This window comes from Anabrus simplex, chromosome 10 (genome assembly GCF_040414725.1).
Source record: "Anabrus simplex isolate iqAnaSimp1 chromosome 10, ASM4041472v1, whole genome shotgun sequence".
NCBI classification, from domain to species: Eukaryota; Metazoa; Arthropoda; class Insecta; order Orthoptera; family Tettigoniidae; genus Anabrus; species Anabrus simplex.
Genome location: NC_090274.1, coordinates 14171713 through 14197840, shown reverse-complemented (window position 1 = coordinate 14197840; position 26128 = coordinate 14171713). Strand labels below are relative to the sequence as shown.

The window sequence follows — 26128 nt, the reverse complement described above, 5'->3', positions numbered from 1 at the left end:
GTGCCCAGCACCTTTTCCCACTAGACAAGTCTCCACAGCCGAGTGTCCGGTTGCCCGCCTCAGTGGAATTCACTCTATGGTACTAATTGCAAGTAACGTCGACCCATTGTTACTGGCGTAATGGTACTAGTCGCAGGTAGTCTCGTGGTTCTAAATCCGTCATCCTTTGGTTGGTTGCCTCTGACAGGCAGGGGATATTGTGTGTGTACTTAGCGTGTCCCCCACACTCACAGGGGGTTTGAGTGATGAAGTGCCATTGTTAATAATTTAGTTCGTCAATCACAGATTTAAAATTTTCAAAATTGTTTGCATACTACTTCTAACCACTTCCCGCAATGAGTAACAATGGATCTAGGTAGAAGTGCAAGATATGGAATTTTTGCTCTGAACAAATCAATACTTATTGGCGCTTTCAGAAAGAAAGAGAGAAAAAATTGGTTTGTCGACTTCACCATAAAATGTATGCATCTGCTCACATACTATTAAATGTTAAACCATGCACTACAAAAGTTACATATATCATGTTGGGGAAACTCATAAGAGGCCATCTGTTACCTTCTTCATATATGGAGCAGCATACATAATTAAGAGTAAAACATGAAATTTCACCCCACTCGGCCGTAATGTCTTAGATTCAATGAATAAGCGTGCCATTGTTGCACGATCCAATGCTGATGTTTCTCAACATCCTTGCACACGTACTGCAACGTTTCCCACTTTCAGAATTGGTTTGGCACATGGCAGAGCATCAAAAGATATTGCACACATCAGGCAGATAGAGAATGAACAAGGAATGGTTCATTTGAGATGAACATATTAAGGAGAGATGGAAGGAATATTTTGGAAAGCTGCTTAATGGGAATTTACAGCTTGTTTTCATAGATGGTATTCAAAATTAAATGTGAAAAAGCAACCGACCCTGATGTGTAGGCCTGTAAATGCCTGGGGGATAATGGAATAAATATGTTGTGGAATCTATTCAAGCATTTATTTCAAGAAGAAACAATGCTCAAGGAAGGGAGAACCATAATTCTTACATATAAGGAGAAAGGGGACAATCAGGATTGCACAAATTAGAGGAATTAAACTAGTGTTGGCCACAATGAAGATCTGGGAAAGTTACTGAAGGTAGGCTTGGGAAGGAGAAAATAGTGGAAGAACAGTTTCAGATTTATGCCAGGGAAATGAACTGCTGATGCTATTTTTGCTCTTAAGCAGGTCTTGGAAAAGCACAGACAAGACAAGCTTAGTTTGATCATGAAATTTCCTTCCATTTCAACTGAACTGATCTGTATAGTGGAGGTAATGTTGCTTTCCCTTTGGGAGGAATTCTTTCAGACTTTTCTTGCTTCTTAAACATCCTAGTTGCATTCTATATGTTAGAAATAAGACTGTACTAGCAGTTTCCCGCTGGCTCCGCCCGCAATGTACAAAGTATGGTGTTGTTCGTTACTATCCTCACGGATGTATTTGCAAAGTTTCGAGTTAATGAAATAAAGCACATGATCTGCTGTGGTAACAGAATGTAATATTATGTCAACAAAACACTTGAAAATATGTCGCACAAAGAAATTGAATTAAACTTCCCTCGGGACAACACTACACTCCGAACTGTTAAAGTCCTTCAAAGATCTTTGTCGTGGAGACAAATGTATTCATAACTTTTCTCAGAATCTACCAATTAAAAGTAGTTATCACCTCAAAAGAAATCGCTTGATCCACTGAGTGTTTTTAGACCAAAATAAACTGCGAACCTCAATTAGAACGAAATGATTGCTTCAATGAGACAAAAAATTGAAAAATCAAATAATTTGAGGAAGGCGGTAATTAAGTGATTTATAGTACCTGGTGACAAATCTGTGTGTGAATACCTTTCAGTTAAAAAAAAGAAGGAAATAGACCAGATAGAATGGCCGGACTGACTGACTTTCATTTTCATAAATGCAACAATTCTACTTACCTGGTATTATCCAAACAGATTTACAATCCTACCCACAGATTTAAGAAGGAAGCCATACTTTGCCGACTGAGTTAAATGTAACTTCAAAGCTTTTCAGTCTGAACATACAGGTTAAATACAGTTCAGTCCAAAAAAATATCCCCACCTACAAATTTTACTCAATGCATGTCAAAACAAAGGCTATATTTCATTGGTTTACTAAACTTTTTTTAGTTTAAAAGTTAAATTAAGTTGTACAGAACATATTACATTGAAGTCAACTTACATTCATATTTTGTGTCCACCTAGTGCCTCTTTAAGGGCCTGAAGTCATTTATGTCATTGACTGAAGTTTTTCACATGTACCAGGTGTAATTTCATGGTACCAGACTTGAACAATTTTCTCAATTAACTCTACTCTACTTGTTCAACAATATTTACTTTGTTTTTGAGACATAATTGCCCACAAATTGTCAATAGAGTTCATGTCTGGAGAATTTGGGGCCTGCCATAACTGCTCAGTACCCAGATCTGCTCAACACTCCTGGACAACCCTGGCATGGTTGTCATCTTGGACAATGAAAGGCCCAGATTTTCTCCACTGAAATGATCCCTTGCTGTATTTAATACCTCATTTTTAAGGATACCACAGTATTTTAACCCTATAATTGAACCTGTGCAAACCTTAATTCTTCCCACTCCTTTAGCAGTAATTGCTCCCAACAGCATTGCACATTCACTGAACATTTGTTTCCACTACACAATCTTTCGTTAATTCCTCTCTTGGATCCATCCACAGTTTCAAACCACTGTCATTGCCATACACATAAAATTTCTTCTCATACGAAAAAATTGCTCTCTTCCAGTCCTTGGATGTCCAGTATTGATACAGATCTACAAACCTTTTTCTTTCTTCAACATGTTTTTGTTAGGAGGGCTTTCTTTGCAGTTTTCTTCTTTGGGTGGTGGTGGTGATTGTTTTAAGAGGAAGTACAACTAGGCAACTATCCTCTATAAAACACTAATCAGAAGGAAAAACTGGAAGTTCCCACTTCGAAAAATGAAGATATCGGCCAAAGGAAGACAAGGGCCTCGAATGGCATGAAAATGAGACTCCCTAGCCCTCACAAACCTAATAGCGTCGGGATCGGAAAAGAACTCGAGTTGACAGAGAGGTTGGATAGGATAGGTGAAAGTAAGGAGCCTGGCACAAGTGGAAGCAATGCCAGGACTCAAGCTAGGGGCCCCGTGGTTGCAAACCCATGCTCCAAAGTTCAGAGCCCCTGGGGCCCCTATTAGTTACGACAGGCAGGGGATACTGTGGGTGTTCTGCCCCCACCCACAGGGGGTCTTCTTCTTCAAGTTCAGTTCAGAAAGGAGTCTTAGCACTGTTTGATTGGAAGTTGAGGTCCCAAGCTCTGTTCAATATTAAAAGCAATCTGGCTTGAACTTGGTTTTCTGTCTTGCCTTGCCATCATTTTCATTGTCCTGCACAATCTGGGACTGAAGATTTTCTTCTGACCACATTTGTACCTCAAACTTCAATTTCTGGTTTCAGATTGTTTCTTCAATATATTTTCCAGTTTTGTGGCTAATTGATAATTTCCTAAAAACTTCCCTATTCGAGAATCCTGCTTTGAGTCCCAAAACCATCCCTTGCTTCCTTGGAGAAAGGTCTTCTTTCCCATAACCTGTGAAACCAAATATTTGTATGAATAACCATGGAAACAATCATTTATGCTTTAAATAGCACAATAGATAAATATAAAAACTGTCTGGATACTTATGGAATTAGGTCTTCACACAATTCAGCTTAACAGCTGACAGAAAATTGGAGGGAAGACAAACTAGACAACTGGTGGAGTGAAATGAAACTTCCAAGTATGTGTCATCTAGTATCAGTTTTCGTAACTGATGTACGAAGCGTGTTTTTTTTTAAAGTAAGGTCTGTTTTGTTCTCGACACTAGTAGTTCGAGCGCGTGCGTCATGTACCGGCATGCCTCGGGAACAACTGTGCTCAGTTTCAGCTCTGTAGCTAACCTGTACGGTTCTGTTCTGTGCTTTCAAAATGTTTGACTATCAATTTGCCTGCTGTGTGCGAGGTTCAGTCAGTGATACGGTTTGTCAGCAAGGAACCTGTCTGCTGTAGAAATTCGACAGATTTGCGAATTGTACAGTGATACTGTTATGAGTGAAAGCAAAGTGCGTAAGTGGGTACGACAATTCAAATATGGCCGGGACAACGTCCATGATGAGGACCGCTCCGGTTGCCCTTCTTAGATTAGACGTTTTGGTGGCTTCAGTTGAAGCGAAGATTGGTGAGAACAGGCGCTTCACAATAACAGGTCTCTCAAACGAATTTCCTGACATGTTGAGATCAGTGCTTTACAACATTGTTTCTGAACACCTAAAGTTTAGGAAACTGCTCCTGTTGAGTCCTGAAACTCCTAACAGAGGACCACAAAAACCAAAGATTTGAGTGTGCAATGAAGTTCTTGACGTGTTATGAAGGTGACTGCTTCTTGAGTCGGATAGTAACTGGAGACGAAAAATGGGTTTTGCATATCACGCCCGAATCGAAGCAACAGAGCATGGAATGGAAACACACACTCGCCTGTAAAGATGAAGGTCAAACACTCTGTCCCAGCGCAAAATCATGGCGTCGGTGTTTTGGGATAGGTATGGTGTTTTGATGGTCGACTTTATGCAACGAAGAATCACTATCAATGCAGAAGCATACTGCCAAACTCTGAGAAAGCTACGCAGAGCGATTCAAAACAAGACGCAGCATGCTGACAAAGGGAATTGTCCTTCTCCATAACAATGCAAGACCTCACACTGCAGGTCAGACCTGTGATTTATTGGACAGTTTTGGCTGGGAAGTTTTAGACCACCCACTCTACAGGGCTGATCTTGTGCTGAGCAATTACCATCTGTTCCTCCACCTCAAACATCACCTCGGTGGCAACAATTACAATGATGTGAAAACGACAGTGAACTCTTGGTTATCGGAGCAGGCGGCATGTTTCTATGAAGAGGGTATTTTAAAATTGCTTATGAGGTATGATGAGTGTTTGAACAAACTTGGCGGCAACTATGTCGAAAAAGTGATGTACTTACTGAAAATAAATTTACTTTTTTGAAATAACCTTTCATTGTGTACTTATTTTCAAACGGACCTTACTTAAAGACACACTTCATATATTTCATTTCAAAGAACTTGGAGTCAATGACTCCTAGTTAAAGCACTTACAAAGGCATGAGGTGGACACACAGAATATTAATGCAAGTTGATTTTGATGTAATATGTTCTGTACAACTTAATTTAACTTTTAAACAAAAAAGAAAAGTTTAGTAAACCAATGAAATATAGCCTCGTTGTTTTGACATGCATTACGTAAAATTTGTAGGTGGGGATATTTTGGACTGAACTGTATTACACAATAACATACCTGTAAAAAAAACAAGTTATTAAGCAAGGAATAAAAATACAACTTGTGTGTTAGACTGAAAAGCTATTTATATTATACCTACAAATGTAACAGTAGTGATTTTCACAATACATCAGGTTCTTTCCAACAGTCCCTGTACCAGTACATGGTCTCCTTGCGCATGCGCAATATGAAAAATCCTTTCCAACACAGTCAAAATTGCGTTCATGTATTCGTCCGTGTACTGCAGTCAGGCGTTCCAACTAACTCTTCGCATCGATCCCTGGCGGTCGGAACTAGTCCGCAGTCTAAAGCATGTAGTGAGCCGTACATTTCTGTGACATACGCAGAAACACTGTATCGTTGTCTCCTGCTGTATGCTGTTTTCTTTGGAGTTCCTTAATCAGCTGTTTTTATACACATTGTGTGCTCTTCTCCCATTAATAAATTAATCAGCTGTTTGGTTACTGAGGTTAGGATGGATAGTGATGACAATTTTTTACTCTTCATCCAGTGAAGAAGAGGGACTATTTTTTGCAAAAAGAAAAGAAACAAATTATTTAGGTGATGGTAATTAAACATCTTTTAGATATTTGTGTATTGTGTTAGGCCGATAGTTTATGAAGGCACAAAAGCTACCAGGTGAAACAAAATATAATTGAAATAAGATGTATTTTTCAGAAGAAACTGTTCCTCAGTATAATGAAAATGAGTTTTTCGAGCATTTCCGCATTAGCCTAGGAGTTGCTCAAGATATAACAAATTGATATGAAAGAAGTGAGCATCATAAGACATTATGGGCAATATGGGAAAATATTGGCATTGCACCAGGTTAGTATAGTAATTGCGTTACTCCTATTCCTTGGAGTTCATGAGCGAGAATCCATTCCAACACAACCCGATCGTGTATCAATCCTGGAACCGATACGAAGTCGGCGCGTGCGTATAGAGCGGTATATGGATGCGTGCATGTACTGACAGCAAACTGCGTGTTGGAAAGAACCTATCAGTTGTGCTATGTATAATCTTGAAAATTGCAAAAATATCATGACAATATAGTGCCCACATGCAGGATTAACTCTTAAGATGTATTGGCACTTAGAGTCCGTTGTGACACTGAATCAAACCCAGCAGTTAGAATATACCTAATACACTACCTTCAGTATTAACAGGGGAGAAAGAATAAGGTTGTACTCTTAGTGTATGTACTTACATGGTAGGGTGTATACTGTACGTACTGTGCACGACCTAATACAGGGTCTCTCGTATAAACCCAGACTGGTTTCTACTCTGCGCTATGCCAGCTGCATACTTCTTGGCCTTGAAAGCAGCCTGCATGTGTTCAGCCTGGCATCAGTTGGCAGTCTGAATCTCAGCTGTTAACCTGGTGAGACAGTTATTGCAACACTGTATTTTCATATGCAAGTTATTTTAAGGAAGAGTTGCCTTGACAGGTATACAATGCATTTGTTTGGCAATTTCATGGTCAAGTGCCACCTTCATGAGCACAGATACATGTAATTGTAAATAAATTTGAAACTAATGACTTGGTACTCAATAAAACATGCCTGGCTTTAAATGAGGACAAGCTAGATGACATTGATGTGATTCTTGGAATGATCACTGAATAAATTGCTCACAAAATTAGTGCAACAAGTAGGGGCTTTGGTTTCTTCTGCACACTGAGCTACAAAGCTGTTACACATCAAACTGTACAGGTTTACATGGGCCCATTGTTTAAAACCTGCTGATCCAACCACAAGAGAGATACTTTGAGTGGTATCTTGAATCCTTGAATGATTGTTTATTTGACTGACAGCTTGTGTTCTTTTTGGATGAGGCCCGACTTCATCTTAATGGTTGTATGAAGTCATACCTCTCTTGATGTGCAGAAAATCCTAATGGTTTTTATGAAGTCCCTTATGGTAGGAAGATAGGTGTTTGTTGTGTATTTAGTGCAGTATGAATAATTGGGCCTATTTTTTGAGACAGTATGTGCAGAGAAATGACCTTTAGATGCCATTTTTCAATCGGAAAAATCTCATGGAAGAGGTTTTAACAGGATTCAGCCCCTGTTCATAGGGCAAAAGATTCCCTTCTCATAATCTTGGAAGTTCTTGACTGAGCACTAACCTATAGAACACACTGTCTGAATACCAAAAGGAAGGTATTTGCAAGGAACAACATTATCCAAAAATTATCGGGTTCAACCTGGGGGACGCATCCTCTCCTTTTAAGAACATCAGCAATAGCCCTCTGTTATTCAGCAGCAGAATATGCCTGCCCTGTCTGGTGTAGATCTAGTCATGCTAATCAAGTGGGTGTTGCCTTAAATGAAACCTGCAGACTCAAAGGATGTTTGAGATCTACACCACTTGATAAAGTTTGTCTAGCAGGTATCCCACCTCCAGATATCTGCCGTGAGTGTGCATTCAGACTGGAGAAATCTAAAGCACTGAACCTGACGACCCATACTTTATATGGGTACCATCCAGCAACCCGATGGCTCAAATCAAGGAAAAGCTTTCTCCATACAACTGAAAGCCTCACTGAATCACCATCGAACTTGGGTGAATTCATGGCGTTCCAGATCCAGCCACCTTGCAGGATGGATGACTCCTTCCGAAAGACTTCCTCCAGGCCACGAGGAAAGCTGGTCAACATGGAAGACGCTTAACAGGTTGCGTTCAGGAGTTAGAAGAACAAAGACCAACATGAGAAAGTGGGGTTTCGTCTGTGACTCCACTCTATATGAATGTGGTGAAGAACAGACAATGAGCCATCTCCTTGTTTGTAACTTATGTCCAAATACTTGCTCTCTCCAGAATGTGATGGACGCTAAAGGCAAGGTTGTATACATGCTGAAAGCAGGGTGGCTGCACGTGACGTAAATTGGGCTGAGGCAGCTGCCATAGCACAAACACGTGCATTCAGGCTGAGTTGATAGGAGAGAACCTTTGTGTTGTTGCATTGTTTTTTACAATCTAAGTGATTAGTCCTACATTAATTGTATTATTTATTCTTCCTCAAATGATTGAGGTTGCCAAACAGACCAATATCGGACATAGTAATCTAATCTGTTGTCGGCTTTCTCATTTCTGTGTAATTAACTTTTTCCAATGAATTCTCTTCTCTGTGGATTTACTTTCAGTCGTTGAACAGACCAATTGTAGCATGAAATAAGCATCCTCAGAGATTGCACAGGATTGTTGGAGGGTGTGGTTGTGCTTCATGTAGTTTTTGTGATTCCCTTCTGGCCTTTTTAAATCTGCATTGTTCCCCTTAAAACAGATTTACAGCAGCAGGGATGGTCCAGCGCCAAATTGAACGGTCTTGAGCAAGCACGTCTCAGGTGTGTGGATTGAGACCTGTCTTCTTCATAGTGAGCTAGCTGGTCCTTGTAGAACCTCGTGGGGGCTCCGTGAGGTCTGGTGCTGGAACAAAGTTCATCATACAATATTTGGTGTGGGAATCTGGTATCACTCACCTGACAGACATGGCAAATCCTTCTAAGCTGATGACCAATGCTCTTCGCATGCACTTCGTCGAGAACAGCAATGTTGGTGACATGGTCTTCCCTTTTGATCCTAAGGATGGATCGAAGTTTTTGTTGGTGGAACCGCTCAAGCTTTTTCCAAGTTACGTATGTAAACGGTCCAAGTTTCACAACCATACAGCAATGTTGTGATGACAAGAGCGTGGTACACCATGAGTTAAGTCTTCACGGTCAAGTCTTTATTGATGAACACCTGGTGTGATTGTCCAAATGCTGCATGGGCAGCATCTTGGTCACAGTTACAGTGCACAGATAGGATACTACCAAAGTATGAAGTGGTCTGCCTGCTCCAGTGGAGTATCTATGATGGAGATGTTGAAATGTGGAAGGGTTGTGCCAGGCCCTTGGTCTTTTCAATGTTAATTGTGAGACCAAAACAATCACATGCATTCTTATAGCAGTTAACTTACTGTTGCAATTCCTCTGGTGTTGTGAGTGTAGGTGATGCTGCATCACCATTTTTGGTTACCTTTGGAACTTGGGTGAGCCTCTGGGAGCAAAGTTTTCCTAGATTGAAAAGCCCTCCATCGAAACCATACTTAACCTCCACACCTGGGTTGTTCGAAACATAGCAGCCAAATATAATGCACATAGTGTAACCTAATTACAATACAGAATATAAGAACATTATTCTAATGATAGTGTGGAGAAAAGAATCCCTAGTGACATAGAAGCAGATAAAATATTTTAAATTTATTTAATGAAGTGGGTTGAGTGTAGAGATTGATATTGAGGTTTTCAATGTTGGTTTGCCCCAGCTCACAATGGTCTCATTTGGTATACCAAAGGTTCATAAGTGACCGGTAGTTTAGTAATGGTGTCCCATGCACTTGGCTTAAGCTCAAATACATCTACATATCTACGATGAGGCCTGCTAGGGACCACATGTAGATTTCAATTCGTCCTTGTTTCCTCTCCTGCCCTTTCCAATATTCCTTCATTGCACTTCGGTTTGTTCTCCTTCAGTCCACTTTTGACTGGGTCTCCTTTTCATTCTTTCTTAGAATCCTTCCATTCTTAAAATCTAACTTTAAAAAATCTCCTTTCTGTAGCTTTCTCTTATTCTCTTTAGATCTTTCTTGCCCTCTTGAATCCAGCTTGTTGACTTTTTCTCCCAAAAGTACTTGAATATCTGTTTTGTCAATCTATTTCTATACCATTCTACACATACATATTTAGACTCGTATGTCTTTCAGTGTTCAGTCTGCAAGCCTCTGAATTTACTAAACAGCACAATCCTATATTTGTAACTAAATCTATACCTCTTATCTTTAAATTGTTAGAAACTTGAGTCTAACCATTGTCTTGTTCTCCCTCTATTTCTCTTACCCTCTATAACAGTCCATTATTCTCCTCGGTGCTGGGCTGAGTGGCTCAGACGGTTAAGGCGCTGGCCTTCTAACCCCAACTTGGCAGGTTTGATCCTGGCTCAGTCCGGTGGTATTTGAAGGTGCTCAAATACGACAGCCCTGTGTTGGTAGATTTACTGGCATGTTAAAGAACTCCTGTGGGACTAAATTCTGGCACCTTGGTGTCTCCAAAGACCTTAAAAAGTAGTCGGTGGGATGTAAAGCTATTATTATTATTATTATTATTATTATTATTATTATTATTATTATTATCCTGGGTAACCTACCCTCCATTAATCTCTCACAACTCCACTACTGAAGCTGGTTTGTGTACAGCTTCATCAGTTGAGTTCACTTCCAACTTATCATTCATCTCATCACAAGCACCCTCCTCATTGTTTCCACCTGTTTGTACCAGCAGTCATTCTTGCTTCTTTCATGCCTGTTACTTCTAACTTATGAATAAGATATCCTGAATCTGCCCAGCTTTTGCTCCCAAAAGAAAAGCTGGTCTGAAAACAGTTATGTAAAGAAGCTGACTTCCTTCTTACAGAATACTGTTGACTGCAACTGTGAGCACACTGCATTAGATTTACACCACCTGGGAGAACACACTTCCTGAATACTTGAAATGATCTACCTGTTCTACTCCCTGTGGGTGGGGGATGTAGACGAATATACCCATGGTATCCCCTCCTGTTGTAAGGGATGATATTAGAACCCTGTGATTACTTGTGATTGGTAACATTACTTGCAGAACACCATGGGTCGAAGTTTCTTGCGACTAGTACCACCTTGTGAGGAAAATAATAGGTCTGTTACATAGAAGCAGTACAATTATTTGAGAAACACTATGAGTCTGGGTTTGTGATAAGTGTCATGTGCATTCCACTGGGCAGTTCCAATGTGTCTGTGTTACCTATGAGTAGTACCACTTTACAGGGAACACCATGGGTCTATGTTGCCTGTGGTTGGTGCCATTCTGTGAGAAAAAACACTGGTTTGACTGTTGGTGATGAAAACCATGGGTTTGTGTTGTCTGTGGGTGTTACCATAACCATAATGTGTGATACTGTGCATGTAAATTGCCTGTAATTACTACCACTATGTGAGCAACACCAAGAGTTTGTGGCCTGTAATTAGTTGAATGTGATGTATTGATGGTTTTCATTTTACAAAGGAAAAATTAAAAGTATCCTAAATCAATACATCATAGTTCCACCATTAGATGGAGTAATAAGTCAAACATTTGACTTCTTTAAGCCATCTTCAGTAAAATAGGGGGTCCAAGCTGCCTGTCTCCTGGTTCAACAGGCATCAGGGATCATTGAGAGAATATTGCAGTTTGTGCTGTTGCCATGCATGCCTTGAGGCTGGTGGTTGTTACTTTGAACAATTACTATGAGCTACATTATGTGGTGTATGTCCATAACACAATAAACTGTTGGTTTGCTTTTTCAGTATAATCAGTTGTGGACCACTATCACCCTGTTTCAATTTGACCAATTGCTATTGATCTGCATTTAGGGCAGTTGCCCAGGTGGCAGATTCTTGTATACTGGGTGTACACAGTTAAACAGCGTGGCACAGCACGGGCTGTAATGATCGTAGGCGTCTGAAATTTTGTAGCTATGTTAACTAAGCAATGTGCTCATGAATTATGCCACAAAAATTAGTTCCATGTCTTGCCATGAGGTGCAAAATATGGTGCTCTATTGAGCAGAGTTGCAGAAAAATCACATGGGAAAATGGTCATTCTGGCATGTTAGGATTTATGGTTACACTGTTTGAATGGCCTCCCAACTTGGCAACATCCTGCATCTGTAATGTCATGGTTGAGAGTTGCCTGCAGCATATGAGTGACATGTATGCTAGCCTTCAGATCAGGCAAAGACTGGATATGTTGCTGATATCCCCACAACCAGAAGTTACATGGATACCTTGCAACAAATCTCTCACCTGGTGAGTGATATGTGGTGTTGTCCCACCTTGAATAAAAACAGCAGTGTGGTCACAGTTGTGTTCTTGTGAAGCTGGAATTGTGTTGCACAAGGAGGTCCCTCTTATAAGGTGCACCTAACAGGCCCATGAGGGGTCACTTGAAGAAAAATGGACCAAGAATGCAGTCATGTAAGCTGAATGCAATGATTGTTCCTATGACATAATTTGTGAGTTTGTAGCTTAGCTAGCATGTCTATGAAATTTGATTCCTATAATCATTGCAGCCTGTGCTGTGTTGTGCTGAATACAGGTGGTTTAATTGTTGACACCTGGTACTATTATACACACAGCACAGTTGTGGGCTGCACATTATGTTACTGTTTTACCACTTTTAGTGTTGGCAGTCATTTGGATGTTCCCCATTCAAATGATATAATATTTAATGTATAGGAAAAATAAACTGACAATTTGGAGAATGGATGCAAACATTTATTAGGCTTAATGATAAAATGTTCACTGCAGTAATAAACTGTATTAAGGAGAACCATGCCTGTATCCAAACAGTGATTTGGACAACAATAAGAGATTACTCTCCTGGTTTCAGGATTGGAGTAATGTATTGTAGTAGGTCCTCTATGCCTCATGGGGACCTTGGGTGGTTGATTGCAGAGGTTTTTTACTGGGTACTGATAATGCATGTGGCACATCCCTGTACAGCATGAATGAACATTGTTGATGGATCCTATGACATGTGCCATTGGCTAAATAAACCTTGACAGATTTGTTTCTCACAAAGTAATATTCCAATTTAAGGGATTAATTTTCAAACATATTTTCTTTGTTTGCAGTTGCTGAGAGCTGTATTCTCCTGTACTGCATGGATGAGATGGAGATTTAATGTGGCAGTTAGAAAATTGTTCTGCAACCAAGATAGGAAAATAGTGGCTTAATTTTGCATTCATGAAAATAACTACAGTGTTGCAAGAAAGTGTAGGGACACAGTGAGTTTTTATTACCATGTGATATAACAATGCATATAACTGGACTTTTTGATGACTATTATGTCCAGTAAATTTTATATTTTATTTTGACAATTAAATGCAAAATAAAAGTAACTGGTGCAGTTTTTAGTTATTTCTGGATTGTTTGTAATGTATTATATTTTATATTGATAAGGATGATTTCTTCAAAAATTTTGCAAGTTGCTGATCATTTTCAGTAGTTTTTCTAGATGGGTGGAGTAAATTGTGGAATAAGTTGATATAACTTGCAAGGGGCCCATCAGACTTAACAGTACTTTTTTTGCAGGGTCAATATCTTGAGATAATGGTACTAACTTTTTTTAAATGGAGATATGGTTTTATACACAGCCTTAATGCCTTTGCTGGCGGGACCTAGTGTTTACAGTGCACTAAGTCTTCTGGTATGGGCTAGAGCAATTTTGTTACTTTCATTGATCTGTCTCTGTCTTATCCTTGGCTTTGACAAAATGAAAGTGACTGAGGTATGAGCGATGCTAGTAATGCCATTCCTTACGCAGCCAGTCCCTGCTATGAATGGTGTGAAAATATTGCTCATAGGGTCTGTTGGTGCATGCATTTCAGTGGGCTTGGCAGACTGATATGTAATAGCAACTTCTGGCTCGGTGAGGAAAGCAACGGGAAACTACCTCACTCCTCATTTCCCTAGTACGCCTCTTCAGTGATGCCTAGGCCATCTATGACAGCTCATGGCGGAACTGTTGGGGATCCAACCAGCCTTCGGGCTGATGACTAAACATACATACATACACAGCCTTAAACCTATAAACATTATAAATTCAGTGCTGATTATTTTGAAGATCAGAAAAGTACTTTGAGATATGATTTATTCAAACCTGTTTCATTTGCCATTGTATTTTTGTGAAGTACTTATCTGATTTTCTAAGTTAATCATGGTACTGAATTTGTAATATTTGTAGGTTTAAGACTATGGGTAGTTCCATTTAAGAGCCAGTCCCATAACTGAAAGTGGAAAGAGAATGTTATCTTCAATGGTTCATTAGTTAGCTGAATAACCATGTATAACATTTTTTAGCATCCCAGTATATTACACTATTTGAGAATGTGGCTCATGCCAGTTGTAAATAAGGCATCTGTGTGTGGTTTTGCTGTTCTCTTCAGATGTTCAGTTATTGTGACAACTGTTGGTTTTCTTTAACAGTTTTTGTCTGGAAATTTTCATGAAAAAGTAAAAAACAATGTTCAGGATACTTAACATATGATGAAACCAAAGTAGTTGTATTTCTCAGCCTTGATCAATTGTATAACTTACTGTAACATTGAGAAAATGATACAATAAAGGATAAAAAGAAAAGACTTGTTTATATATGCTCCATATATTTTCCTTTTCATGTAATAAAGCAAGTTGTGATATCTTTATTGCAGCAAGTACAGCTTTGGCTCAAATGTCCATCTTGAAGTGAATAAAAAAAGGATGGTTAAAATTTCAGGTTTTCCATTTGGAATAAACCAAAATTACGTAAATTTGGACTTAGTTTTTTTTTCTTCATTTATTTTTCTAAAATTTTTTTTTCTTCATTTATTTTTCTAAAATTATATAAAAAATAAATATATAAATCAGAAAAAAACTTAGAATTATTCCATTGAATTTATTAAAAATTACAAAAATTTCTAGAAAATTCAGGAATTTTACCAAAAAAATATGCATTTTGAGCAGAAAAACAGCTTTAAAATATACCCTAAGTCCAACACCTCATTTTCAGTGTCCAGGTCTAGCGTCGAAACTTTTATGAATCGCAGACTTTCCTGTTCAAGAAAAAAAAAATTGGAAAAATTAATATTAGCAAGTACATACAATACAGTACTGCTATTGCACAAGAAGGGAGCAATATAACTCCCCCACTTGTGCAATAGCAGTACTCCATACATATCATCGAAGCACCTGCAAATAACACTACTATGCAATGTCTGCGAATTCTTTGAGGCAACTCTCGGTACTGAACAGCTAGGGTCTTGATATCTCAATTTCACAATTACAAAGAATGGGTACTTTCCACCTAATCAATACTTGATTATTTCTTGTTACTATATATTACCGGTTTCGACCTTCACAGAGGTCATCCTCAGCTGGTCATGATATCTAAAGTTCACTTAACATATAATTTTAAAATATTACTAAATCTAATGATGAATTGTCATATGATATTAAAATATACAATGATATTACGTGTCCTCTGGTTTAAAAAACAAGCGTCGATGTTTATGTGACGTATATGCTACTTAAAATTCTAGTGTACTGTCCGTAAGTAACACATAATATGTTAAAATACAATTTCTACAACTTACGATGTCCATAAAATTCTTGAGGTACTCTTTGGAGTTTTATTAATGTTGGTAAAGCGTTGCATATGTTCACAGGTATGTTTGTACCCAGCATTCTAGAATACTCAATGGTGTGAATTGTTCATCTTGTGCATTCATACAGTTGAGATGTTGAATGATTTACATCGAAATATTGTAGTGTGTCATTAATTTCTTTAGTACTAATCTCGTTATGATATTAAATAGGTGCAGATGCTCCCTCTTTGTAGTTGTGCTGTTGGACATGCTAATAATACGTAATATCATTGTATATTTTAATATCATCACTCATGTCATATGACATCCTTCATATGTTTTGTCAACTTTATACCTCATGACCAGCTGAGGATGACCTCTGTGAAGGTCGAAACCGGTACTGTACAGTAACAAGAAATAATAAGCATTGATTAGGTGGAAGGTACCCATTTTTTGTAATTGTGAATACCAAGTATCAATACGGGCATGAAACTGATAGATTTATAAAACTTGATATGTCAAGTCGAAAAATTTCACACAGGTGTTTCTGCAGGTGCAACGATAAGCTGTTATCAAAACATTAAACACAGCAGTAGTGCCAACAACTGGAAGTGTATATGTAAATATAATTGCTATTATGAAAATCCACAGCCTGTTTCCAGTCATTCAACCAGGTCAGGAGTGGAATGAATGAAGCCCGCGTCTAGCAGCGATGGCAGGAACTGTAATGGCTGCTGAAGCCTGTTGCACGGCTATGAGGCAATGACTAATGACTGACAGGCGAAAATGATATTGGAGAGTGTTGCTGGAATGAAAGAGACAAGGAAAACCGGGGGGAAATCTGTCCCGCCTCCGTTTTGTCCAGCATAAATGTCACATGGAGTTGCCACGATTTGAACCTGAGAGGCTGGCGTACAGCCTCCTGAGTCACGGAAATTTTACAATTACTGCAGTTCAAGTCTGGCTCCATGGCTACGTGGTTAGTGTGCTGGCCTTTGGTCACAGGGGTCAGGAATTTTAACTGTCATTGGTTAATTACGGAGGGTCTTCTTCATCATCACGATGTGCAGGTCGCCTATGAGCGTCAAATCAAAAGACATGCACCTGGCGAGCCGAACAGTCCTCGGACACTCTGGCACTAAAAGCCATACGCCATTTCATTTTTACCGAAGTTTAAAATGGCACAGTTATTTCTTTGGTTCTGTTGGCACAAGATATTGAAAAAGCATATGTTTATCACCCCTTCAACTACTATAAGTCGTAAGAGACTTATTATCTCATTAGATTAAGCCTCTTTGCTAATGTTTTAACATCGCAAAGATTTACCTGGTGTGCAAATGCGAAATGCCAGAAAACCATTTTTAGGGTAGCCCCGAACCCACCATCTCCCAAATACAAGTTCACAGCTACGCAGTCCTAACCGCACGGCCAACTCGCTTGGTTAGAGTAAGTCTCTTGTACTCTCAAATGCCGAAAGACTGCACTGTTCAGTCAAGCTTCCTAGGAGGTCCAAACACTAGCAATTGATTTCGTAAAGATTTTATGATATTTGCTCCACATAGCCTGCCTGGTCCTACACCAAAGTTAGCCAGTTCGAGTCCTGTTCATCAGGGAATAAATTACCATCATGTGGGAGAGGGATGGTAAATAATTTCTAATCACTAGATTCTGTGCCAAAGGCCTGGATTAAATTCTAAACCTCTCCACAGTACTCATACGGAGCGAGGGCATACGACACTGTTGATGGTGATTCGTCCATCGAATGGAGACGAGCCATGAGCAGGCCCCTTGGTGCTATTCAACAGAAGTAGGCTATGTGCCAGCACAGTGTTTCTCCCTTCCTATCACGTCATTCATTTCATGTCATTAGCTCCTCTGATGAGGTTGACGTCAGAAAGAGCAGCTGGTCGTAAAAGCTCTCTTCATACCCAAAACGGGACAAGGGTTGGACATACATGTTAACTGAACCAAAGTTGTTGAGCACTTCCAAGAGTTGGCAATACTACTAGATAAAGAAATCACAAACCATTTCTGACAAGTATGGACAACTTTCTGATCACTGACTTGCACAACAAATTGGTAAGCCCTTATATTATATTCAAATTAACACCATCAATCAATCAATCAATCACCACTAGGACTGTCACCCAAGTGGGAGATTGCCTATCACTTCTTTTTTTAAATGCAAAGAATGTGGAAAGTTATTGAACATAATCACTTACTTGATATATTGTATTGAAAAGGTGGACCCTCTTGTCAATTTATTTATTTTAATATTCTGTACACTGTTATGATTGGATTCAACATCACCCAGTCGCTTTGATAATTTTGCAATTTAACAAAAACTTATCTACATTTCCGAGATCCTCATATAATATGGGCACAAGGTGGACTACAGCGTAACAAGTTACACCTGAAGATCAAAACCAGCGGCATTGTTGGTCACGAAAAGTTTATGCCTACGAGTAAACTGAATTACATTTACCCTTCAAAATAAAAATCTATCAATCAATCAATGATCTGCATTTAGGGCAGTCGCCCAGATGACAGATTCCCTATCAATTGTTCATCCAGCCTTTTTTTCTTAAACATTTGCAAAGAACTTGGAAATTTATCAAACATTTTCCTTGACAGATTACTCCAATCCCTTGCTCCTTGTCATATTAAACAAATATTTGCTCCAATCTGTCCACTTTGAATTGTAATGATATCTTCATATTATGATCTTTGCTACTTTTGAAAAGTTTCACTAAAGGTTTTTATAATAAACTTCAATCCTTGAGATAAGATCGAGGCAATGTAAAATACACATCAAAAAATTGAGGGGAACATGTTTTGTAATATCTGGTATATGAATGTTAATTTGGTATATGGGGTTCCAATGGTCGTACAGCATACCTTGAGACCTTAGCTACTCAGGGTACGTCAAATCGAAGTTATACTCCATCTGTAAGCATAACCATGCATTAAACTGTCAGGTGACGCCTCAAAACAAAGTGAATAGCGGTGCACCCGTGTGTTGTCGTGAGGTACACAGGCTACTGCAGTCATTTGAGCACGTTGTACCGGTACGTCAACCAGCACATCCCATGAGACATCTTAACGAGGTTGAAGTCGCAAGAACCGTCACTTTGATCCAGGAAGGATGGACATTTTGTCGTGTTGCTATGGATCTCAATCTCTTTCCATCAGTTATTCAATGCTGGTGGAATCACTACAATGAAACAGACCAGTTCACAAGGAGGGTAAGTTCATGGGATGACCGATATCTGACCATCTGTGCGTTGCGGCGTCATTCAGCAACAGCAACAAGACCTCAGGAGGGTCACTGGCGTCACGGTCTTTGACCAGACAGTATGGAACAGTTAAGAGAAGTGTCCTTATGACCCAGACGTCCTGTTTGAGTGCCCCGTTTAACACAGCAACATCATGCAGCTCGCCTTCTGTTTGCCCGTACCCACGTCAACTGGCTACTTTGCCAATGGAGACCTGTGTTGTTCACAGACGAGTCCAGATTTCCCCTGACACAGGGTGATGGACGTCAACGTGTATAGAGACGCCGTGGTGAGCAGTACATGCCAAATGTTGTCCAGGAAGGCGACTGATTCGGACAAGGTTCTGTGATGATGTGGGGTGGCATCAGTATTGATGGCCGTGCAGATCTTGTCGTCGTCCATGGTAATCTTACCGCTACAAGGTACATCGAGCAGATACAGCATGTCTTGGTTGCTGCATACGGTGTTGACCCTGAATTCGTATTCATGCACAACAATGCCAGGCCTCATGTAGTGCGCATCACCAGAGCTGTCTTGTGAAAACTGGACATTCAAGAGATGGAATGGCCAGCAGTGAGCTCCAACCTTAATCCCATCGACCATGGGATAGGCCTGACAGAAGTGTTCGTGGGCGTCCTAATCCACCACAGACTCTCCAAGACCTCAAAGAGGCTCTCAATGAAGAATGGGACCTGATACTACAACGTGACATCCGTCGACCTTTACGGAGCATGCCACATAGGTGCCAAGTTGTGATAAATGCTCGTGGAGGACATACACCATACTGAAGCTCTTCAACTGTGATAAAAATCCACCCTGGAGGACTGTTATCACTTTGCTTTCGCCCCTATTTGGACATTCCCGTTTGTGTTCTGAAAATGGACGCGAATCGATCAGTGTTCTTTTGTATACTTCAACGGTAAAGAATAAAGGTTGGGTGGTTTGGTTTGGTTTTGTTTTGTAGAGCACGGCATACATTCAAAAACATGTTCCCCTAATTGTTTTGAACTGTGTAATGTATGTTCTAACCCAACAGCTAAATAAGAGAGAAAATAAATAAATTTGCCCAAGACTTCGATCGTACTTCCTTGGAGATCGAATATAATAAATATATTTTTGTACCAAAGCAGTCCACAGAAGAACACAGTTAAAATTCTACATCCACATGCTACTTCAAGAAGGTTGTCCATACTTGCTATAAAATAATAAAATTCTCTTGAATACCTTCGTTACAATGGAGGAAATGTTAGACACACCTTCATAATGAACAAATAAATCAAGAGAACTTGAAGGACTGGAAGGAAGAGAAACTGAAAGAAAGTCTGAAACCGGTCAGCACAAAGCACGGAATGAGATTTCTCAAGTTATTCTTCCAACCAGAAACTCCATTCAAAACACATTATTCTGTTTCCAAATCAAATTTTCTTAAAGCTCACGTTCTCATTATTTGACAGGGCTACCAACAAAAGAGAGGGGGAAATGAAAAAATCAATGCTTGAAACATTACTTTTAAACAAGTTTCCTCTTTACTACAGGGAATTAAACTAGTCTGTCTATAATCTAGAGATAGCCCCTTTCATTTCAAATTATGATTTGGACAGACCTGTGATATCCTAAAACAGTACTTTCATTATCATTTGTTAAGTGATTAACTGATGATAATAAGATTGTTCAACATGAGACTCATCTCATCAAATTATACTGCATCAGAGAAAAATAACATCATTTAGCTTCACAGGTCTCAAAATCAATCACTTCAAAATATTCCTACAGAAAGTTATTTGCCACATATCTTCAGTTAAAACATCTAATCATTTTATGTTACTTGAAATCATCATTTGTTTTTTTTTCTTTTTCTGAATCCATCTTTCGTTCAGCTTTTCTAAGTCATGGTCATTTTGTCTCTTTTTAGATATCCTATCATGCACATCGTTCAGCGGGTTGATCGATATGGCTTTACGTTTCCACTCAACAACTAGGATATCCCTTTAAGACTTAACTTTTCCTCGTTCAGCACTATTTTGGACGTCATTACAACCTTGGATAAAAGTAGAAGGCTTACACCTACACCCAGAAGCCTTGGACAAACAACTAGAGTCAACCCAACACACAATCTTACGTGCCTGAGCATATTTTTATACGTTCGACAACAGTCTATATGTTCAGCGAATTATTCTAAGTTAAAGTGTGGTTGCCACTTTATTTTAATAACGCATAAAGATTTTAATCCAGCATTGTATTCTTCCATACATGACTCGCACGGTCCCACTTGACTTCTTTAAACAGACATTTCACTGTTATGTTTCATTCTTGGTTGTGTTTTTTTATCTTGTATTGATTTACTGAAGATGGTCATTACATTGCTTGAAACTAATTCAAAAACCTTTGAACTTGATAATGCTAATTAACTGCTGAAGCCGGTTCGACGTGTACGTGTACGGACGTACAAAACATACGCCAGGAGCGGTTTGACGTATACAAGTACGGACTAGGCTAGTGATGTTTTAGATGTACATATGCGTGCCATCTGTTGGTTGTCAACATCAACTTTTAGCATGGCTCACAGCACAGGGTATCATTCTCTGCAGGGGAGTATCTTCTACAGTAATGCGGCATTGTGTTGGTGAAAAAGGAATTTGTTTCATCAACGTCCATCGTTGTAAACAACATGGCGGTGTCCTTGCATAGTCTGTATTTATCTAATGCAGCAGTGATGAGAATAATCCAAGTGATAATGACAGTGTTAGTGATGATGATTATGCATAGCAGGAAATTACGTGTGATGTACATAATGGTAGTAATATTAGTGAATGCTCACCCAAGTGGTCATGGGCACCTGTTGATTCGAATTTTATTCCAACAAGAAGGTAATTCGGCAGTTTGTTACTTTGCATGCCACCTTTTTGTATGTATATACAACATATGCATGATATGAACTGTGTATCCACTTATTTTGAACAAAATCAGACAAGTTGTTTAGAAGTTATAGCAATGTTCGTAACAGCATGTAAAATTGTGATGTTTTTCTAAAATTTATTACCATAGTAGCCCACAGAGCTCTCCTCGACAGCAGTTCTCGGCAGATCCTGGTATTTAAATGAAATAAGTTTCATAATGATAGATCCGTATTGAACTGTGATTACAATACAATAATAATTTCGTGTGGCTATTTCTAGCCGGGTGCAGCCCTTGTAAGGCAGACCCTCCAGTGAGGGTGGGCGACATCTGCCATTTGTAGGTAACTGCGTGTTATTGTGGTGGAGGATAGTGTTATGTGTGGTGTGTGAGTTGCAGGGATGTTGGGGACAGCACAAATACCCGAGCCATTGGAATTAACCAATGAAGGTTAAAATCCCCGATCCGGCCGGGAATAGAACCCGGGACCCTCTGAACCGAAGGCCAGTATGCTGACCATTCAGCCAACGAGTCGGACTGTGATTAAAGAGAGTAAATTAATGTATTATTTGGGTTCACCTTTTCACTACAAAATGTAAATAGTTTAAATTTGGGACTAGTTTCGACCTAGTAATAGGTCATCGTCAGCCTAAAGCAAAATTAAAACACAAATAACGAAGAAATTAAACAATGTAAAGACACGTACGGTCTCGTAAAAGTACATACCATGTGAGATATTGTGCTATACGGCGCACTGGACTTCATTCATAAATAAACGACGTAACTTCGGCTCAGTGGTTCTTCAATTGGATACCTGCATCTTAAAGGAGCCAGCATATTCCAGCAACTCAAGGATTCCTATCTATAACATCTTTTTAATATGCACTGAACTTATTATGAATCTCTTTCAGAGAGTTATTTTTTAACATAGTGCTGCACAATATCTCACATGGTATGTACTTTTACGAGACCGTACGTGTCTTTACATTGTTTAATTTCTTCGTTATTTGTGTTTTAATTTTGCTTTAGGCTGACGATGACCTATTACTAGGTCAAAACTAGTCCCTAATTTAAACTATTTACATTTTGTATTGAAAAGGTGGACCCAAATACAGTAGAGCCTCGATTATCCGACCTAAACGGGACCTGGAGTACGTCGGATCACCGAAAATGTCGAATACAGAATAACTTTGAAAATGAACTGAAACAAACAGGAAGGCTATACTCTAGTACTAAAACAATGACATGTTTTACGGTACTCTGTTTATTGAATTACCAATTCAATTGTACAGTACATGCAGTATTGAACGAAAACATTCCAAATGTCTTACGAAAGGAAACTTTTCTCCACAGATATTAAGCTGCCTAATGCCGTACAGTTTTTTCCACCGATGAAGCCACCCAGCACTGGCAGGAAAATTAGGGTCCCCTTCATTAAACTCCTTCTGGAAATACGCAGCCTTTTCCTGTAGAATGGGGCCAGATATTGGCAGGTCCTTCTCCCGGTGTTGAGATAACCAAAGAAATAGTGTTTCACTTACTTTTTCGTACTCACATTTTTCATTTTTTCTCTGCTCTGGTAGAGCACCACTTTTAAATTTCTTCCCTGTGTTTTTTCCAGTATCCCACTGTAACACATCCAACATCCATAATCTGAAGACACATTTTGAAGAATTTCCCCTTTGTCCAGTCTCTTTAATGCACTCAACTTGTCTTCCATAGAAACAATCACTTCCTTCCATTTACTCGCTATACTCACAGAGGATATGAAAACTATAACATCCGCACCCAATCAATACTACAATGAACAATGACTGAAGACTCACCTATCCTTGAGAAAAAAACTGTCCTACCGCCAGCGGTCAGGCCAGTGCTTGTCCCATGGTCGCACCCTCCACAGCGGGTGTGCCTGAATTTAGTCTCCACCAAAAGTTCTCAAATTAAGTCTACCAGTGTCGGATAACACGGAATGACGAATAAGCGAAGGTCGGATGAGCGAGACTCTACTGTAATACATTAATTTACTCTATTGAGATCCTGGTATGGCTAGATCAAAACACACAGCTTCTCCCATGGGTCAAGTTAATCCTCAGTCTACGATGTCTGCAATGACTCCTGTCACTGCTGGACCGGAACGACCTCCCGTTCCTATTTTGCAGAACGTGGTCTCAACAGTGAACTTGAGCTGCCACCTGGACTTGATGAACATCACATTCCGTACTCAGAACTCAGAATACAACCCGCAGAGGTTCACTGGTATGGTTATGAGGATTAGACATCCACATACCACAGCATTGGTTTTCAATTCTGGAAAAATTGTTGTACCTGGAGCTAGAAATGAGTCTCATTCTCTCCTTGCTGCTAAGAAATTTGCTCGTATTATCCAGAAAGTTGGATTCAATGTCAGATGTAATGACTTCAAAGTACAAAATATTATTGCTACGTATGATTTTAGGTTGTGATACAATTCCTTTAGTTTTGCCAATTGCCACCTTTTCAATACAATAAAAGTATAGTACAAACTTACATATTTATTATGATGTTTACATGGTACATGTTTCGCTCCTTTTCGTGAGCATCATCAGCTAAACTATCATTAATCTAAGATTGTATAAGATCATAAAACAACTCTTTTGGTTCAAGATTGCTCCTATAAAACTAATTGATAATCTTATAACATTTTAAAAGTCACACAACAATAAAACTATGTCTTAAGCTAACATTTTTTGTCTAAAATCTTCTTCAGTCTAACATTTTATTGCCAAAACTCATCTGTTAAACATCTTTTAAAATTGTTTAAAAATAAGAATAAAATAAAAAAATAATAAACTTTTGAGATCTGGCTAGTTGTGTTGATTGTGTTGTTCTCAAGAGGCTAGGAGTAACACCAAACAATTACGCAGCAGAAAGGAAAGTAAGTGACAGTTCTTCAAATAAGATGTTATACAGAAATACAATCAAAACCATATATATATAATTTTTATCTTTCATTACAGACATACCAACGAGCCATTATGGAACATTCGAGAACATTTAAAATCCAATATCACATCAAAAAGTGTTTCATCAACAAGTTTGTTCACAAACAATTTTACCCCATTGATAATATAAATTAATACCAATACATTTTATAAATGTTACTCCAGCAACGAGAACAAGTCTACTGACCATAATGACAATCATCAACTGCAGAAAATATTCAATACTGTTATGAAGTTTTAATGACATTATACAAGTTAAGCAACAGGAATCAACACAACTAGCCAGATCTCAAACGTTTTTTTTAAATTTATTTTATTCTTATTTTTAAACAATTTTAAAAGATGTTTACCAGATGAGTTTCGGCAATAAAATGTTAGACTGAAGAAGATTTTAGACAAAAAGTGTTAGCTTAAGACATAGTTTTATTGTTGTGTGACTTTTAAAATGTTATAAGATTATCAATTAGTTTTATAGGAGCAATCTTGAACCAAAAGAATTGTTTTATGATCTTATACAATCTTAGATTAATGATAGTTTGGCTGATGATGCTCACGAAAAGGAGCGAAACATGTACCATATAAACATCATAATAAATATGTAAGTTTGTACTATATTTTTATTGTATTGAAAAGGTGGCAATTGACAAAACTAAAGGAATTGTATCACAAGTAGATCTTCAATACGGATAAGGAAAATGAAGTTTATAACCTGCAATGATTTTAGGTTTCCGGTGAAGGTAGAGCTACTTAATGAAAAGCATAGCCAGTTCAGTCGGTATGAACCATAAATATTCCCTGGTTTAATATATCGGATGCTGAAACTAAGACTAGTATTGCTGATATTTGTGAATGGGAAGGTTGTAATGACTGGTGCCAAAACCTGTCAAGAATTAGTTGAAGCACTGGAGATCACCCAGACGATCATTACTGCTTTCAGAAAGCGATGATATTGTACATAACCAGAGCATACCTGATGTATTCAAAGTGTAATATCTATTTCATTTATAGATTTTTGTAAGATAATCGTTTAACTTCCAATAAGTAACCAGGGGAACCTGACCCCTACAGAGCGCATCCCCAGGTGGCGGGTAGGGGGCCCCTACAGTATGTAGGGCTGGTTTGAAATAAACAATACAACCCGCGGACCAACAGGTAGCCCAATTCCTAGGGGCTTTAGAATACTGGGTCACCCTATCTCCAGGGGTCATAAATATTGAGGGCCCATGCCCTGAGTTAAGGGTGAAGACCTCAACGGCATCTACGGCGGAGAAGATGGACTTCGGTATGGTGGAGATGGCGGAAGAGGCAACCCATCCTTCTGGGGGTGTACAGATGGAACCTACTGCCTTGTAGGATGAGGAAGGCATCCTCAAAGGCTAAGGGAGTAAACCCTGAAAGAAAATCCTCTTATGCGTTAGGCCT

At 39.0% G+C, this 26128-nt stretch overlaps 2 long non-coding RNA genes and 1 pseudogene across 2 annotated transcripts in view; 2 read left to right on the top strand and 1 right to left on the bottom strand.

The window, feature by feature from the left end:
* Positions 1 to 13180, top strand: part of LOC136882160 (uncharacterized) — a 39267-nt gene extending 26087 nt beyond the window's left edge. Inside the window, exon 3 of the long non-coding RNA XR_010861105.2 lies at positions 13066 to 13180. This is a non-coding gene — a long non-coding RNA (uncharacterized lncRNA). The remainder of the gene's footprint in view (positions 1 to 13065) is intronic.
* A 1635-nt stretch (positions 13181 to 14815) lies between these two features.
* The window catches only part of LOC136882338 (uncharacterized), a 39417-nt gene continuing 28104 nt past the window's right edge, over positions 14816 to 26128 (bottom strand). Inside the window, exon 4 of the long non-coding RNA XR_010861145.2 lies at positions 14816 to 15024. This is a non-coding gene — a long non-coding RNA (uncharacterized lncRNA). The remainder of the gene's footprint in view (positions 15025 to 26128) is intronic.
* Positions 23825 to 25653, top strand: LOC136882069 (uncharacterized; annotated as a pseudogene).